The sequence below is a fragment of the Pygocentrus nattereri genome, chromosome 6 (assembly GCF_015220715.1).
Source record: "Pygocentrus nattereri isolate fPygNat1 chromosome 6, fPygNat1.pri, whole genome shotgun sequence".
Classification (NCBI taxonomy): Eukaryota; Metazoa; Chordata; class Actinopteri; order Characiformes; family Serrasalmidae; genus Pygocentrus; species Pygocentrus nattereri.
The window spans coordinates 20374078-20393966 of NC_051216.1; the positions used below are offsets into that span (position 1 = coordinate 20374078).

A 19889-nucleotide genomic window follows, 5' to 3' on the forward strand; every position below is an offset into this window, starting at 1 on the left:
TCCATAGTGTTAAAATTGAAGCACGTAAATTCTGTAAGAAGTGTTTTGAATTGTGATTAATTTATTTCAGAATAGAAATATAAGCTAAAATGCCAACAATTTCATTTTAAAAAATCAGTAAATCAGTGTGACAGTAAGCAATCAACCAGATAACTATATCAGTTTTTCTACATCTACACCTGCTTAGTTAAGAAATTGTCTCCTCAGACTTGGACGTCAATTTGTGTGTTTTGAATGGCAGTCCATCCATCCATCCATTTTCTAAGCCGCTTCTTAAATGAGTCTAGGAGAGGGACACTATCAGAGAAGCGGCTCTGCTATCAGTGGCGGTAAGCAGGCGTGTAGAAGGCGCTGTGACGTCACGGCCGTTCCTTGAACTGAAGCAGAATGAAGCGCGAGCAGAGTCTCCTTTAATCCGGAGACTCAAACACTCCCTCACTCACTCCCTCACTCACAGCGCTCAGCCGCTTCCCTCACATCTGCTGCCGGTGTCTCCCTCTTCGAAAGTCGACGAGAAGAAGGTCTGTTTTTCTCCCGAATGAAGTATCTGGTACTTTAACGGCATCCGCAGCGGAGGTGTGAAAGTGTGAGCAGAAGGTGAGTTTCGGTGTTTTCTTTAGTTCGCTAGCTATTAGGCTAATTTTCCGGACAGTTTAGCTTAGCTGAACACACGACACCGCTGCCTGCCTGCGTTTATCTCGTTGTTTGGAGTGATAGTTCGCCCACAGCATTAGCCTTCCGGCTCAGACTCAGGAGACACTAGACTCTGATGAGTAACCAAAAACTCGCCAAAGAAAGGTAAACACATTTGGCAGATGGAAAGAAAGGGTGAGAAAAAAAGGGACTGGAAAAATTGTGACTTGCTCACTTTAGTTAACGTTATCTCGTGAAGGATTAAGCTGCAAACGTTGCTGGGCAGCAAGCCAAATCATCGACGAAACTTATCAAAACTGCTGTGCTGGATCTTTTACATCAGTCTTGCGGAGAAGAAGCTTGTTTTCTAGTTTCTGATGAAAGTGAACTGTCTGTCTCTCTGCCTGTCTGCCTGCCTCAGCCGCCGCTGTGCCCAGCCTCTTTGTGTTTGTGCGTGCTGACTCTTCATGTGGTTGTTGAGCAGTTAAAGGAAGAAAAACTGAACAACTCGTGGTGTGTGGCTTGGGTTGTGATGAGATACGTACACGCGGAGCAACTAAGCATAATTTCATTTGTTTGTTTATTTATGTATTCGTGAAAGTTTCGGTGCAGTTTATTCAGTTTAAATGTCACTACAGTGCTAATGGAAGTCAGCCTGTTTAAATGTCATGTTTTACGACCTCGTTAGCGACGCCATTCAAAAGTAAGCAAAGGAAAACTGAATTTTTCGTGGATTTATTTATTTTTTATTAGCCAGTGAACACATTTTGGAGTTTATGTTCGAGGATCTGTACATTTTCTCTCTTTCTTTCTTTCTTTCTTTCTTTCTTTCTCTCTCTCTCTCTCTCTCTCTCTCTCTCTCTCTCTCTCTCTCTCTCTCTCTCTCTCTCTCTCTCTCTCTCGTCTCTTCCTTGAGGAAGCTGCGGCATGGATGACTTATTTAAATCTACTCACGAACAACGATCTTTTCGCCGTGGCCGTGTTGTTAGGAGTATCACTAGAACCACTTTACCATTAATAAACCCGCCCGCGAGGAAAGCTGGATTAAACTGGCCGGATTAAAGTTTTGCTGCGTCCTACACTACTTGTCCAAATGTTTGTAGACACCTGCTCAACCGTTCTTCTGAAATCAAGTGTGTTTGCCCTCCTTGGTTGTAGTAACAGCCTCTATTCTTCTTGGTAGGCTTTACCCTAGATATTGGAATATTGCTGTGAGGATTTGATAGCCTTCAGCTACAAGAGCATTAGGTCAGGTGTTGATGTTGGGTCATTAATTCTGGATCAGAAACACCACTTTAGCTCATCACAGAGACATGTCCCATCTCTCCAAAGAACCACTGGTCTACAGCCCAGTGCTGAAACCCATGCTTTATACCCATCTGGCTGACGTTTGGCTTTGGGTAGGGTGACCCTTGTGACTGTTTACAGAGCAGGTGCACCTCACCTTGCTGCATAGGTTAGGGCACTTATAGTGGACACTGGAATGGGCAAACTTGTACCTGTTTTTAAAGTAATGGGCCAAGAAAATGATAACAACAGAAGTCATAATACTGTGCAATGACCCCTAGAAATGATCTGGATACCCGAATATCTGAAGACCTTGGCTGTGATTATGTAGGAAATTATTGGGATTAAAAGGTTATGGATTTAGGCTTGTTTGGATATTCAGGCTTTTGTGCTGGTGCTCAGCAATAACTTAAAGTCCTTAGTGACTTGTTGCATGCTTGTTGGGACCTGTTAGTCCACGGTATGTTTTATTTAGCCATTTCCTTTCATAAGTGTAGAGCTGCCTGCCCATCCTTAAATTATGGTGATGTGTGGCAGGCTAAACTGAGCTTGATCTGTGAAACAGGTTTAATTTCCAAAGCCTCTGAGGTGCTAACTGAATGTAATGATGTGAGCTGTGGTGATGTGCCTCAGTTCCCTCTCTCTGGTGAATTTGATCATTCTGATCATGTAATGAGGTACCTGTTTTGTTTTTTTTTTGTTTTTTTAAATATACTATCAATACTGATTATAGCCCAAACCAGCGAGGTACATGATTGCAGCACCGTGTCTTCACTTAGGATTAAATCTTTGGATCAGTTTCTGCTTTGGTTAGTAGTGTATATGCTCTGTTTTTAGTGTTAGTACATGGTGTTTCTGGCTCCATCCTTAGTTGTTTGGTTTGTGAATGTATGGTGAGGGCAATATAAGGAAAGGAGCATCTGTTCTGCTGAGCGTCCTGATGTGCTTCGCTCCTCTTCAGGGAGAGCAGCTCGCCACTCTGATGCATTGACTTGACAGCTGCTTGATTCTGTGGAGATGCTTGGAAACCATTAGTGGAAATGAATTGAAACCTCCCCCTTCCTTTTTTCTTACACACACACACACACACACACACACACACACACACACACACACACACACACACACACACACACACACACACACACACACACACAGACAGGCTCGCTCACTTACTAAGGCACACACGCACTCGCTCACTCACAGTTTGTAGTGCAAACAAATGGCTATTGTTGCTTTTTGTGGCACAGCAGCTGAACACAAAAGAAGGTCCTGATATACTAGTTGTAGTACCTCAGCTGGAGAGAGAGACAGAGAGAGAGAATAAGCAGAGTTGTCAGGGCTTGTTTTGTGGTTGAATTCTTTTTTTTTTTTTTTTTTTTTTTTCCCAGGAAAAAAAGTGCAGTAGCTTCACACACAAATCTAATCCTGGTTTAAATAACCCCATGTGAATCTCTGAAACAATAAATGTGCAAAGGTGGGATTACAAAGTGGGTTGACTTTCCGTGGATTTATTCTGTATTAAGCTACTAATCAAAACTAGAAAGAATGCTGGATTCGCCAAAGCCATTGTTTTTCCTCTGCGCTGTGTCATACTTTTCAGTACTGCTGTTTCTAAGCTGCTGTAATGCAAATGGATCTGTACCTTCTAGTGGTCAGTAAGTATCCCTATACTCCAAAAACAGTAATGAGCTGTTGGATGCTACAAAATGAGAAATGGTCAAAGATTATTTCTTTTAGAATATAGCCTATTATTTACATAACACTGAGAGCGCAGCAGGCCAAATAGGTTTAATCATATTATAAATGGCTGGTGGTGAGGGGCGTCATCACTGCCAATGAATCAACCAGTAACTAGATGCACAGCTAGAAGGTCATCACATTTCCCTCATATTTATTCAACAGTGTCGTCCTTGAGAATGACTTCAGAATAAGGAAACAATAACGTGCTGCTGCAAATCCCTGGACTCTGCAGTCAGTTATTTAAGATTATGAAAAATAACGCTATGCTGTTTGAATGTGCTGCGCTCCCAGAGGATCTGTGACCTCCGAGGTATAGAAATAGGCTAGTGCTTGGTACAGCACTTTTAAATCCAGGTCCTGATTATTAAAATCTTTTTTCTTAAAAGATCTAGGTGTGGAATGAATGCCACATGTACAGTGTTGTCTGTTATTGATGTTACCTTTAGACAGTTTAGCAAATAAGGAAGATAACTTTCCTGCATTAAATCTCATGCCTCTATACGGGAGAAAATGTGGCTTGTGCTGCTGAAGTTGAGTTTTGTCTCATTTAACAAGTTTGTTACTCACCATTTGTTTCCAGGACCTAATTTAAGGTTTGCCTTGCATGGATGCCAATCACTGATTATCCAAAAAATGGTATTTGCCTAATAAGAGGGTTAAAGCAGTACTTTTTAAGCATTTACATGGGTCATCTGAGAAAATAACACAGTTGTGTGTTGTTTTTCTGGGCTGTGCTGAAGGACATGTGATTCAGGGTCATTAAATACATTTGGGTGGCTTGTATCATTTTTTTTTTTTTCCTTTTTCTTCTACCATGGAATGAGTTGTGAAAAGGGAGACCTTGGTGTTTTGGGCTTTGTTTAAAGTTGAACTGGAACAATCAATAATTTTTAAGATTATTATTTAAAAAAAAAAAAAGGCTGTATTGTGCCATAGAAACGTCTCGCTCACCCTTCTGTCTCCTCCCCTCTTCCCTGCCTTTTCTCTCATTAATCAGAGCCGTTGCTCTCCTGCTGTGGGAGGCCAAGAGCTTCAGCAGTGTGACAGGTGCTTGTGTGTGTTGGGCCTCTGGCCTCTATTTCAGTCGTACGAAGGCAGCCCAGCCTTGGGCCTTCACAGGCAAACCCTGGAGGTTAATGCTGTATAATACAGTGTCCCCCTATTTGTTTTTTAGATTGATGTCCCAGATCATTGAAGCCTTGGTGCATGTCCGTTTCTAGGTCAGGGTTGACGCTTTCTGATTGGCAGGTCAAGAGAGGTATAGGAGTGAGATGGTTTCTTAGAAATGTGATGGGGCGATTATGATCTTTCTCTTTCCCGGTTATCCCTCTCTCCATCTCTTTCTTCCTCTTATAGATGGGTGTGATGTTTTGTGAGCTGAAGCAGCTCTGATGAAGGCCTCCTACTGTGTAAATGGGTGTGATATTTGAAATGCCAGTAGTTTGGGCTGTTTACCTGCCTGCTACCCTCCATTAGCATCCTGGAGCGGAATAGTGTGTTCCCTACTCACAAGAAATGATGCCGAGGGGGGGGGGCGCACAGGGCAGTGAGAAACAGAGCGAGCAAGCAGTGTGTTGAGTATGGTCTTGCATATTCATAACCAAGGGACAGCTGCTTTCCCTGGGAGCCCAGAGGCTCACTACCTATTATAAACCGTGTTTCCCCTGCTCACACAGACTGTGCTTCAGCAAGCGTATCCCTGTCTTATTTATTGATTTCTCTGCATTTAAAATCTGGTCACTCCTGCCACAAAGTCTCTCTATTTTAGCTGTGCTAGCAGCTGCCTCTGCAGACACCATTTTTAAATATTTAATTTTCTCCTAACGCAACATGAAATGATAGAGGGAAGAGAAAGACAAAGTCTATTCCTGAACAAGTGTGAGAATCTAAGAAGACCAGGTTAATTTCACGTGTGTGTATGAAGGTGAGCACTAAGTTTTGCAACAACTTTGTTGCCTTTTTAAAAAAGTAATACAGTACTGTGCAAAAATCAGACCACCTTTTCATTTATTCAATTTATATTCAAAATGGCCATTAAGTATGGAAGTAATTTGGTTTTCATCTACAGAGGGGAAAAAAAAGCAGAAAATGTTTAAAGGAAAGATACAAATACAAAAAAAAAGATTTGAAGCAAAAGCGGAGCTTGACTTTCTCCTGTTTCTCAACGATGGAACCTTGAAGTACTGTTTATCTCATGATGACTGGTCTGGTGGTCTGCCAGGTCTTGCACGGTTGTTAGGAGTCCCCTTTTCCCCTCCATCTTTTAATGTTTTACTTTAACTCCAGTTTTGGAATCTCCTGTGTTGCAAACATACAGGTATTTTATAGATTATACTTATAATCTAAGTATTTTAGTTTTTGAGGCTTTTATGTAATAACCATCCTAAAAGTAAATTGTAATTATTAGGCTTGGAGTGTAATTATTTCATTTGCGTGGTAGAATGAGCAAGAAGACTGGTGCGAGAAAAGACAAATGGTTATTGTAATGACTGCAGATAATGTTACACTGTTAGAACTGGAACAACAACAATCTATTTTGTTCTTTGTCCACACACACGCCAAATAATCACTTAGTACCTATCAGTCTGTGACCCTGGAACCATATATTATGTAGAGCAAAGGCTAGTCGTTGTGGTTCAAGCTGAGTAGAGAAGAGAATACAACAGGGTGAATACTGGATGAATATAGTAGAAACTGTGTTAAATGAATAAAAGCTTATTGAATCTGTTCAGTAGCTGAGAAATGAGTGCAATATGCTCCATTCTGGGTGTGTAAATCCTCCTCAGTCACCAGGAAATGGTGTAACTCAACAAACCGTTACAGCAGCTTGACACAAAGAAACCTGAGAGGACAGATCTGCTTCTGGTGGCTGTTTCCGCCAACGAAACAGTTATTAGACTGTTAGCCCATTCCTGCAGACCCTCCCTCAGGGAATGGGGAGGTAGTGTTGTCACTTTCTTTAAATGATGGCAGAGAGTCACTTGGCTGTAACATTAGCCAAATTTGCGTGTGTGACACTTCAAAGAGTTTTGAGAGAAGTCCTTTCATTTGGGGCCTGGTAGTGACCTCCTTTACTCCCCCACAGATCTGGAGCTGAAATGCCAGAGCAGAAGAGAAATAACCCTCCTGCCTAAGTGCTGTGCAAGCTGGCTGAGGTGACCTGGCAGGAAAGGCCCATCGTGCAGGGGAGCCTTTTAATGGGGGATGTGTCCTCTGTTCTTTATTGGAGTTGGTATTGATGCTACTGATGGTTCTTGCTCTTTGATTGAAATCTCCCGAGCTCCTTCAGGCTAGCTTCCCTTGCGGAAGGCAAATATTTATAGCTAAATTAAGCAGGCTGTAGGAGAGCACTAGCAGCGTCGGCTTTTTGGAAGCAACGCGTTAGGCTTCGGCCGCTCGCTGGGTTCAACAGCTATCCGTCACTCAGCTGTCAGTGTGACACAGTGTTCCACTCATCATGCTGCATGCTCAGCCTGCAAGAACTGAGGATCAGGACTGTAGAGCAGGTTGATGAATTTTAATAGAAAAACAGTATGTGCTGGAATCATTTGAATGGCAAAGGAGAAGTCAGTACTCAGAGGACGCTCTCTTTTTGGATGTGCTTTAAACAGGCAGTTTTGTGATAGACATACAGTATGCAGTGCTGATTCTGTGTTGTCTTGCATTGTAAATGTAAATGTAGTTGTCTAAATAGGACAGCCTAGCTGTTTTGTCAGCCTAGTTTGATTTGAACTTCCCTATAACTGTTGACACCTCATGCCTTTTTTAAGTTTAAGTGACCTTTATTAGTCCCACAACAGGGAAATTTCACCTCCGCATTTAACCCATCCATGAAGTGAAACACCACATACACTCTAGTGAGCACACATACACTAGGGGGCAGTGAGCACACTTGCTCGGAGCGGTGGGCAGCCCAATCCGCAGTTGGGGGTCAGGTGTCTTGCTCAAGGACACCTCAGTCATGTGCTGTCAGCTCTGGGGATCGAACTGGCGACCTTCCGGTCACGAGTCTGGTTCCCTAACCTCCAGCCCATGATTTTTTAATAACGTCAGTTCTTATTTGCATTGAGGTCTGCGGAGTCCATTGTTTTCATGTTTTCTGACATGTTATTGGTGCATAATCTAATTTGCAAGTTACTGAATTAAGTGTTTTAATATATTGTTTGGATGATATACTTTAAATCAAAAGCATGACACCTGCTTTATTCATGTATTATCTGCTGTGTTCATATGATGGTCAAATTATATTTTGTTTTCTAAGTGGGGGAAAAAGGACGATCTTCAAACACATTTCGGTACATTTTAATGCACGCTTACTGTTTATTTGTTTTGAATATATTTAATATTTATTATATATTTAAGATATTTAAAATATATTATTTGTTAAAACTCAGCAAATAGAAATTATATGATAAAATTTCATAAAAGTGCCATATTTAACACATGAGGGTGTTTAAACTTTTGTAAACAACTTTATGATGTATCTTGTCTCACCTAGAACTGTACATTTGGTCCTTTCTCACTTATCCCTAATATTACTTCACCAAGGGTATTATCACAAGACTAGTATTATCACCCATCCCTAAATCCCTGTCTGCAGAAGATCCGTTGGTTTTGCGGTTTCTGCCATGTGTAATGTTTAGATTTCTATCTGCAAAGACCTGCCTGCTCTCTCTTGCTTCTCGCCTGAGTGAAGAGGGCTCTTGGCTCGATAACAGTTCTTGTATTTTCTTTCAGCGCCAGTGGTGTTTTACCTCACAGACTCACTGGTGTCTTGAGTGGCATTCCATGAAACTGATCTCATGGACAGGCTAACTCTGAGCTCAATCATGAGGTGGTACTCAGTTGAGTGATGAATATATCTCAGGACTGCCTTAAAGAGACCTAGCCAGTATACTAACCATTGAAGGCAGCTTCATAATAAACTTCTCTGAAGTGTAGTTCTGGCGCCATTTACGTCTGGCATTAACATGTCTCCTGTAGTGATGTGTCATTTGCGAACAAGCCGACTCTTTGAGCCGACAGGATCGACTGCGTTGATTTTTTTTTTTTATCTTATATTTGTTGTGTTAGTACACAGAATGGCCTGTGCATGTGCATGAACAAGTATTCGCAGTACATTTTTGTGTGACAAATGCAGAGAGAGACTGATGCGGTAAATGTGGAAGGTACCCTTCCTCCAGTCACAACATCTGATCATAAGGTGTCACTGGAGACACATTGGAGACCTGTGGAAATGCCAGGTGTGAACTACCTCAGTCTTGCTGTTCACTTGCGATCAGATCGCTCAAGACAGATGTTAATACAGTGTATGAACATGGCCTCTCTGTCTTTCTCTCTAGCTCGCTCGCATGCACTCTGAGTGCTTGGACTACAGCTGAGAAACGTCAAATCCTCAGTGCAGAATCACAGTCAGCAGAATGAGGGAAATTTCATCTTTTCTAGTTGATAATTGTGTAAACTAAGGTAGTCTAGAGTGTTTTTCTAGGACTCTGCTTGGACTTTGGGGGAAATCCTTGATATACTTTTTCTTGTTTTGTGTTAGGAAATACAGGGTCACTGAGTCTCACGCTTACATGTTGTAGATTTTTTCCATATTGGTATTGGAAAAGAAACCATCTCAATTTAAAGTCCAAAATATTCTATTTTTAGAGCTGTGTAATTACATAATGGACAAAGAAGCGTATTGATAAAATCTTCTCTATTGTTTAATGAACTGTTTTAAACAGAAGCTCGTGCTATAATCAAGGAGTGGATCTATAGTAGGCATGCAACGATTATTTGACTTGGTCAACTAAAATTGACGATCAAATTAGTTGGCGACTGATTTAGTAGTTGATTAGTTGGTGACGTCATTACGCGTCTTTCTCGCGCTCACTGGGAACGTTTTGACGTTATTGCTCAGTGGAAAGTTACCAACAGCGGGATGGCAGCCTCAAGAACAAAATCCTCAGAAGTGCGGGAACTGAGCTCAGAAAAACGTTGTCAGTTGTGCTTTTGTGTTTGTAAAGCCGAGTTTAGCTGGCTCGGAGCACATCCTCCATGATGGAAGATCTCGGCTCACTGTGAAGAAGATTCATCTCGCGTCCCAAACCGCATACTAGCACACTTAATATTGTGTAAAAATAGCGCATATACCATTAGAAGTGCACTCATTAGTGGTGTGTGTGTGTGTGTGTGTGTGTGTGTGTGTGGTTTGGGACGCGGCGATAGTTGTGCTAGTTAGTTAATACCCATGTTAAATTCCGTCCTGCTTTATGTTCTGAGCTGAGCTGTCAAATTTCTATTCCGAAATGCAGGTTCTCTGTGATCGGTAATGGAGTTTGAACAGAGAAGCAAGTAGCTATTATTCACAGCGTCACTGTACACTTACGGTTTGCATCGTCGTCTTAACGCCGAGGCCGCCGGTCAAACTTGGTGAACACAGGAGAGCAAACGGTTTTCTGTTCTCCGCGAACGTTTGGCTCCACTCGCTAACGGTTTTAGGAGGTAGTTCTCCGTGAACACAGGGTAGCTGGACTAAGGGTTTCCGCTGAAATGAAGCGTTTACACAAAATTGTTCACATTTAACTGTTCATAGAGAAGTTCGCTACTTTCCCCATCCGCTCCTTCAGACCGTGTCTCCTCTGCAGCGGGAGTATCTGCTCTCAGAGGAGAGCGAGACTCTCACAGGAGCTCAGAGAGATGCTGACTTACCTCTGATTCAATAAAGACCTGTGATTGTAGAGTTTAGTTGCAGCAGAGTGTAGACAGACAGCAGAATGCACAGATTAAATTTAACATTTAAATGTAGAATGTTTTTGAATTACTTGATTTAAGGAAACGGATTTAGTTTTGTTATTTTCTTGCTACTACTTTGCACATTCCTGCTTGGGAAAATATATTGGAGTTTTTTTAATCTTTTGTTTTGGCAGGAAAGTTCATTAAAAACAGTGAATTGTTGAATATTACTCATCTTTGTCTTCATTGTTAGTTAGCAAATGTATAAAACAACCTCAAGCTAAATTTAAAAGCTAATGGCTACATGCAATTTATGTGGTAATGTAGTGATTCATAATCCAAATAATCGATTATTCGTTTCAGTAATTGATCGATTATTCGACTATCAAATTAGTAGTTTGTTGCAGTCCTAATCTATAGATGTTGAAAGATGTAAGCAGCATCACAAAACCTGTTTCACTGTGACGTGGCTGTATTTAGTATATCTGTAGAAGTAGCATGCATGTAGGTGGTGAAGTATAATAAGTGTTCGGTTGTCTCATAGTTGCTTGTGAGTTCACACCAGTAGCACAGAAGCAGATCCAGACTGATCCATGTTTAATGAAAATAAGGGAAGCTACCAGCTGACCACAGCTCGTGAGAAGACGAGCTAGCAATGTTGTTAACACTTACCCGCTGATTTGGAGGGAAATCGAGAAGGAGACTGAATTATTCTCCCACTGGGTATTCAGCACTGAAAATGCTTGTTAATCTTCGTGCTGGTCTAATCTGTGTGCAACTTAGCATGTTACTGCACTGTGCTCTTGCATTTTGATCACCCCCAAGTTGTTTAGGGAAATGAAAGAATTCTCCAAACCCGTTAAACAGTATTCGTGAATAATGTGCTGAAAGTTGTACCCGTACATGCAGGTTGACTGCTATAGAACTTCCCACATGTGGGCATTGTGAAGAGTGTGTTTTTTGTTGTTGTGGTGTTTGTTTGTTTGTTTTCTTCACTCAGCTTGTTTATGTTCATGTTTTCTTATTTTTAAGAGAGCTTTCTCATGCATGTTTCTCGTGCTTGTCATGTGATCTGCCCATGTATTATGAAGCATACGCAGTCTGTGGCTCTAACATCAACCCTACCATTTAGTATAATCTCTGATGTTTTTGTATTTGCTGGGTTGTTGTTGTTGTTGTTGTTGTTGTTGTTGTTGTTGTTGTTGTTGTTGTTGTTGTTGTTGTTGTTGTTTTCCCTTTCCTTTTGGTTGTTTTTATATAATAAAGGTTTCTCTTACTCAGATGCTTCATGTCAACACTTAAATTTTGTTAATTCAGTTATTAGCTGTCAGAAATGTAATGATGCACATTTTGAGATGCTCTGATTTAAGTTAAGTGATACTTTTTTAATCCCACAAGTGGGGAAATTCCACCTCTGCGTTTAACCGATCCGTGAAGTGAAACACCACATACACACTAGTGAATAGACACACACACACACTCTTGGAGGCAGTGAGCACAGTGGGCAGCCCTATCCACGGCACCCGGGGAGCAATTGGGGGTTAGGTGTCTTGCTCAAGGACACCTCAGTCATGGACTGTCAGCATTGGGGATTGAACCAGCAACCTTCCGGTCACAGGGCCAGTTCCCTAATATTTTATGTGTAAGAATGTCCTGTAAGCATTAAGTAAATGCAACACAGGCCCAGTTTTACCAGTAACGCCTTGACATTAAGATCAACTACCATTTGAACTGCCCATATCATAGAAATACTCCCCCGCCCCCCCTTTTTTTTTTTTTTTTTTTTTTTGATTGATGTAGCATATAAATATGGTTAAAATTTCACATAACACTCACTCCATAGTCTTTTAGTCTTCTAAACTGAAACTGAATAAACTTTATTAGTACATCTTAAGAAAAAAAACACAAGTGTAGGAGATGGTCCCTTTAAAATAAACCTTGTGCTAAGATGCTTTTGGGAGACCCAGCCAAGACTGTTTTTGGTTGGATAAATACAGTTGTGATTGCAAAGTAGCTTATTGTGATCTTTTAAAGTGGTGCAACTGAGCTATAAGTAGCCCCAAAAGAGAGTGGTTGCACTCGGATGTGGCTTCCATAAAAGGGGGCAAAGGAGAGACCCTCAGGATAGTGATTGGTGTATTGGTGATACAGTTTTAAGTGTTTGATAAACAGTTTTTATTTATTAATTAATTTTCATTTATTTTATTTCATTCTGTTTTCCACTATCATATCAAAATTGCTACCCCCTTATTTGGTTTAACAATAGGGTGTGTGTGTGTGTGTGTGTTGCAGGTCATGGAGCAGTGATGTCCCTGTGCTGAAGTCAAGTTCTTCTCAGTCGGTAAGTGTCTGAACCTGTGTACTCCATAATTCCCTGTTTGGAGATGTTTGTGTACCACAGATATGTTGCAGATTTTGTTAAATGCAATGCACACTATTAAATATGTGCATTATTTCCAGAAAAAAAAACTGTTTACAGGTTGGGATTAATTCAAGATAGGCCTATTTCTTTCTTGTTAGATGCTGCTCTATTTGTTTTTTCTCTGCATCACAATTCAGATTCATTTGATTTGCACCAATTAAATTCAAGATGATGCCTCTCTTCCATTAGCCTCAATCAGTTTGTCTTGGCAATTTTCTCTGGCACCTCACCCTTTGTTAGGCTGTTTCAAATTTCTTGGTTAGCTTGGTTAGCTTGCATACCTTAAAGTGGGAGAAGACAGCTTTGCCATATTTGGATACTTTTAAATAAATTACTGTCAGCCAAAAGGTAGTAATTGGGTGTTTTGAATGCGAAAGTATCTTCCTTTTTGCACATTGTAATTTTCAGCAGTGCCTGCATGGCTGACTCAGTAAATGATACAGGGCTGGTCTGAGACTGAGACACAGACAGTGGGAGGTTAAAGGGACTCTTCTGTTCCTGTTACAGAGACAGAGTGGCTTACACTCGGCTCCAACCATTCAGTCAGTGTGTACCTAAAGCCTCTAACAGAGGAGCATCTGTCTGTGCCTTTCCTACTCCAAATGCAACTTCTTATCTTTGATATGAGAAAAGATGATTTTTCTTGTTAATGATACTTCATTTTTGAGTATTGGTATTAGTAAACTGTTTTGTAATTGAAATAATTATGCCTAATTACTTAAAATGCTCTTAGCAAAAAATAAGCACGTTTAAAAATTATTTGATTACTAAGTCTGGATCACACCCCAGTGAATCAAATTTGTTTTGTTTCTGATCAGTATTAGAGGAAGCAAGTTCACTGAGCCAGCCATGTTTGTCCTCCTAGGTCCACTTAATTTTTGTGTGTGTTTACATACAAAAATGGCGAAATAAATTTGTACTAGGCCATTTTCAACTCTCTCTAATATACCTTAGAATTAAACAGTCTGTTTTTAATACTTTGCCTTTTAAGAGTGTGTGTGTGTGTGTGTGTGTGATATATATATATATATATATATATATATATATATATATATATATATATATATATATATATATATATATATATATATATATATATATATATATATATATATATATACACACACACACACACACACACACACACACACACACACACACACACACACACACACACACACACATACATACATTTTTTTTAATCTTTGAATATTAAGTCAGTAGACGTGAAAGCGAACAGTGATGTTGCGAGTTGAAGCTTAATTGTTGTCAAGTGAACAAACAAGAAATTGTACAGTTAAAAGTTGGGATTGTCGTATATTGCCATCTTTAATCCAGTCCCAAAGCTGCAATTAATCAAGAAAGAATTGTGACTCTGACATGACTTTACTGTCTGAGGCCATTTTCTGTTTGTGGTTACTTATCCTGTTGCCTTTTTGCCTAATGTCCAAATGCAGGAGCACTGATGTCTGAGAATAAATCACTAAATTAACAAATTAAAATATATATATATATATATATATATATATATATATATATATATAATTTATTTATTTATTTTTTTTTAATTTAAAAACGCCATGTTAACTCTGCACAGGCCTCATCATTAGTGGTAGGAGGAGGAAGAGTAGGAGAAGTAGTAGTAATATTCTTCCTTTAATTTAAAGCAAATGCTAATGTACTCATTGCGTGTGGTATGAAATCCACAAAGACGAAAGTGAACTGATTTGCGTTTTGTCACTGCTGTGTCTGATACGGACGACTCTGTCTCAGTAAACCTGTTTGTAAATGACAGGCGGCTCTGATACTGATCAGAAATGGGGTTTCATTAGTGTGGGAACACGTGGTGCTTTAATGACAAACGCATCACACTGCCTGGATGCACATAGAGAACAGAATATATCCTGAAGGTCAAAGCCAGCAGGTGGCAACAACCAAGCACACATTTCAGAATGTGTTGCATCAGCTTAGCTTTCTTTCAGCTTTCTTTCATCTTTCTTTCTAGAAGATCTTTTTTGTCTTTAAATGCGCCGAATTAAAATTTAAATTTCCTCTCTTCTTTTCTACACACACACCTTTCTCTGCTTCTCTGGAAGGCTTCTGTCCATCGTTCTCTCTATGAATGTGCTCACATTAGTTGTGGCCAGTCTCTGTTGATTAATTGATGTGGCAGTAAATCTATCTTTAGGTTACTGAAAGCAGTTAAAGGTGAAGTTGCCTCGCCCCTTCCTCTCTTCAGTGATATCATTCTTACCAGGGATATTGTGGGTTGGGGATGGTACATTCTATTCATACAAGATGTAGCTGAATGCTTTTAGGGGTGTTCAGGATGTTGAAGGGGGCTCTTTATCTCTGAGAGGTTAGTAGAGCAACAGAGTCTGCCTGTTAGTACAGTGCTATATACACACACACACACACACAGAGGAATGATCCATCTATGTAACTCTGTCTCTCTCTGTCTCTCTCTGTCTCTCTCTGTCTCTCTCTGTCTGTCTGTCTGTCTCTGTCTTTTTTTTTCTTTTTTTTTTCTTTGTGTGCACAGTGAAAAGTAGTAGACATTAGGAGCTTCGATACAATATCAAAATACAGGGTGAGTCAAAAGTTAAAGGTCACGTTTTATTTTGTTTTTTTTATTAACTTTTATCTCTGGGGTCATCTCAAACATTGTGTATGCTGAGAAAATCCACAACAATCAGCACCACATCGTGGCGACTTGTGACAGCATAAAAAATAAAATAAAATAAAGTGGTGTCCTATGACTCTTGACTCACCCTGTAATATGAATAATGTTTGAAATAATATTATGATCAAATAATCAGTGATCACACCTCTTACTTTTCATAGTAGCTCTGAGCTTGGTGATTTGAAGTCTGCTGCTGATACAGTGAACCTGAGAGCTCTTGGCAGCCTCTAATGAGACAGTGACTCGTATTACTCATCCTCACACTCAGTGTACACTAAGACTGGAGTATGGTCTAATGTAGCTGTTGTTTATGATGAAGAAGCACAGCGAACCTAGTTTATGTACAGCACCCGATGAAATATATTCAGCTCTTAGTGTAAAGTCATATTGCTCTATTGTTCATAGGGAAGCTGCATAAGGCCTTGCTGGATTTGCCTGTGGTGTTCAAACAAGCAGTGACAGTGTGTGAAAAGGCTTTGTGGCGCAGTAGGGACTTTCCTTACCCCATGAGTCCTCTCCTCTGGCTAATCTCATTAGTTTGTTGCAGGTCCTTTTTAAGAGTGCTCTGTTTGGTTAAGAGCAGGGCTGAAGGTATGACTGCTGCCCTCAGGGCACTAATTACTCGCTGGGTGATATAAAGCAGTTCTGGCCAGCTGTGCATTCTCTTGCTAATTTATCAGTGATAAACTAGAAGTAATCAGAGCTGTTGCTCAGTAAAAGTCTGAGGTGGATATCAGGTTGGTCATTGAACAAAGATGGCAGGTTCAGTATATATGCCAGCCAGTGTCGGTGACGATGGTCAGCAGTATATGTGCTGGTTTTTGTACATTTCAGAGCACAGAATCGCATCTGCTTTGACTTTATTGGAAAACCAAGTACATTTGTACAATTTCAGGTCCTAAAATTTACATCTGCTTTGGCTTTGTAGGGAAACCAGAGAAAAACAGAAGCCAACAAAACACTGCTGGCAAAAGTTCTTTTTACATAAGCTGTAAGTTTTATTGTTTTTAAAGATGAACAGACATGCAAATAATTTCTTTTTGTTTACGGTGATTTAAGTTAGGTTAGGCTTGGAAATTACACCTGTTACACCTTGCTACATCTGCTAAATTTCTCTGACAAACTAACATGTTGACACATTGTCCACTGAGGAGAAAAGACGAGAGTAGTGAGTCTCCATCAGCAACTAGTGCTGCTCCATCAGCTGTGTTTGCTTATTAACTCCTCTGAAAATGTAGTCCTCATTGCTTAGCTGATGTGAAAACCTGTCCATGGCTCTTATTATACATCAATGTTGAATACATCAAATATGGTCAACATCAAATGTGGTCACTTGAACAGCCCTACCTTAAAGCCGGTTTTCCACTGCATGGTACGGCTCGACTTGACTCTGCTAGCTTTTGCTTTTACTTTCTGCAAATATAGTACCCCCTCAGCATAGCTGGTAGTTGTAGTGACGCCACAAGAAACTGCAGAGATGTGAAGGAGCCACTGTTTCTGTTCAGAAGAGGCTGATGACTGCAAAATAAAATACTGCTGGAAAAAAAAAAAACAGGGGAGTTTGGGAAATACTACATGAGAGTTCAGAAGATCAGACCATTCTGCTCAAATGCGTCATGAGGATATGCTAACCTGGTAACTAACGTACATGTTTAGCGATTCTCTTCAACCAATCAGTAGTGGAGCCACAAATAGTACCAGATACCAAATTTGCCTAGTGAAAAACCAAAAAAGCAAGTCAAATAGAGATGAAATGGTACAATGCAGTGGAAAAGCTGCTTAAATATTGATCTGTGGTTTTTGTTTTAGAAAAGCAAACCTGTGGGGACCTTAGGGCTTGTGTGTGGCTTGTTACTAGGGTATGACTATGTTTATTGCTGTTACGAAGATATTATGAATGTATGACATTTCCATATATTGTCACGGTATCCTTTTCTACTTTCTAAAGCACTGACCCACTGTATGGTTCATTTATAAAGACAGCATGATCAGACCTATTTAATTAGATTTAGTACGTTTAAAACTTTGCCCCACTGTTACTTTTTGACTGTTCCATCTAATCAATTCTCAGAAAATCTAAATATTGTGATATTTGTATTGAGAACGCCTTGATTTGAGGTGGCAGTCTTGCTACAGTATGGTATCATAGCGTCGACTGCAGCCTTGCTTGTGTGGAAATAAAAAGACAGCATGGTCTGACAGACCACCTCAGAGACCTGTGTTTTTTTTATTTTATTTTTTTTTTGTTTTGTTTTGTTTTGTTTTGTTTTTTTTCCTGAGCTTTCTCTGTGCAGATGGTGAGAAGGGAAATTTAATTTTCTTTCATATCGTTGGGTTGTTACGGCCAGCTGCCTGCCTCCTCCCTTAATAAAGCCATTGAGAGCTTGGTATGGGACAGAAGGAGGCTCTCCTCTCTGCTATGACTCCGGCCTCAGAGACATGCTGAAACGTTCAGCAGCCGCTTCCTGCATGCACAATGAAATGTTTTAAATATGCGCACAAACACGGGCCTTTATTCTGCCCTGATTACAGGCACCATTCTGCTTTCTCTGTGAATTGCCATCACCAGTGCACCACATTTCATCTCTAGCCTTGCACAAACCGCTCAAGTGAATTTACTCCTGAAGCAGGTAAGAAAATTTAGCTGCCTTAGTACAGCACGTCCAAAATGGCCCCAATAATATCAGAGCTGATAAAAATGCCATCCTTTCAAGGAGCAGCATAAATGCCACTTAGCTGGATGAGAGGGAGAGTGAGGGAGAGTGAGGGAGAGTGAGGGAGAGTGAGGGAGAGTGAGGGAGAGCGAGGGAGAGCGAGGGAGAGCGAGGGAGAGCGAGGGAGAGTGAGGGAGAGTGAGGGAGAGCGAGGGAGAGCGAGGGAGAGCGAGGGAGAGCGAGGGAGAGCGAGGGAGAGCGAGGGAGAGCGAGGGAGAGCGAGGGAGAGCGAGGGAGAGCGAGGGAGAGCGAGGGAGAGCGAGGGAGAGCCACTATATCTCTGCCGTCAGCTCTTCCTTGCAGTGATAGAGGTGACACCAAGGTGAAGGCAGACTTGCGGAATGGTTGGAAATCATTGATATTCTGACTTGCAGGCTGCAAATGGCTCAGTGGCAGATGGAGTCTTTGTCAGGGAAGAAAAATGGCAGCCAGGGAGCACGGCTGCTGTTTTCTCCCCCACCAGCCCCCATGCTGATGGCCTGTGACCTTCCCCTGCTTGCGACGATTCTGCCTGCGCACTTTGATCAATTACCCCGTGTGCTTTGTTCACAAGGAATGTGGAAATGGATCAAAATTTCTTTTTCTCAGAGTAGGAATTCTAGTGTATAGACACAGAGACAGCAAATCTGATATTTGTCATGCATGCAGTAAGGCTTGAACCCTAAAAGTGGATGTGGTTGTTTGTGGTTGGTTTTTTTTTTTTTTTTTTTTTTTTTTTTTTTTCCCCCTTTCTGAGAAATCAATATTAAGGCTCTGAATTCTATCAATGTGTTCCTATTCATAAGTTCATTTTTTTTAAATGTTAGTTTGTTATACGAACAAAATTAAATTCTGTGAATGTATCTTTGCTCTTTGCATTTCATAGTAAATGTAACACCACTGTGACAACGTATTATTAATGGAGAAGAGTAAATTAAAAGGCAGCAATGTGCTTTTTTTGGCTTGAAATGAAAAGCTTTTCAGTTTATCATAGAAATCTGCCAGAGTATTTTTCTACACCTCAGTTCAGTCTTAGAAGTTTGGCTGCATTTTCTGCTTCTTTACAATCCAAGTAATCACATACACATTCAGTGATGTTGAGGTGCTGTCCATTATTCTGAGAACATTAGCACCTTCTTTGTTGATGTGAGTTCATTTGAACAATGCATGGTACAGTATTAAACCTCCTATGGAAAGGCTGATGGTAAGATGAATAGCTGAATTGTTCCAAGCATGCATTCAGCCAGTTTTTTTTTTTTTTTTTTTTTTTTTTGCCTGATTTGTGGTGCAGTTGTTTGTGTTTTTATATCATTTGTAAGTTACTAGATTCACTTGCACTGTGTTTGAAAGCTGCTGCTACACCTGTACTAAAATGTTGTAGCATAATTTATGCATGAGCTAAGCCAGTTGCTTCTTACTTTCAATTATAGAGCCTTATTTTACTTGATTTAAAAAGGCTTGTTTTTTGCATGAACTTTGGGTTAAAAAAATTAAAAATAAGTTAGTCAATGTGTTTGTACAGAAAATGGAGTTGGCCATAAAATTCATGATGGGTGCACCTCTAATATTGTGTTTTATATAGTAATTTAGTTTGTATTGTGTAATGTGCGGTGGCTCTATGGGGGTCAGAGTTTATATCTTTAACAGATCTAAGGTTTCAAATGTTCTGTGAATTCACACATCCTACAAAAGTGTTTGCTTTAGATTA

At 40.3% G+C, this 19889-nt stretch overlaps 1 protein-coding gene across 8 annotated transcripts in view; it reads left to right on the forward strand.

Annotated features, from left to right (window-relative positions):
* The first annotated feature begins 246 nt into the window (after window positions 1-246).
* Window positions 247-19889, forward strand: part of LOC108424326 (bromodomain adjacent to zinc finger domain protein 2B) — a 79588-nt gene continuing 59945 nt past the window's right edge. For 5 of the 8 annotated variants that reach the window (XM_017692263.2, XM_017692267.2, XM_037539214.1 and 2 more), the window contains exons 1-2: window positions 249-597; window positions 12676-12724. The gene's annotated coding sequence lies outside the window, so the exon portion shown is untranslated. Of the gene's footprint in view, window positions 598-12675; window positions 12725-19889 lie in introns of all 8 variants that reach the window. The other 3 variants (XM_017692264.2, XM_017692265.2, XM_017692268.2) reach the window with 2 other exon arrangements.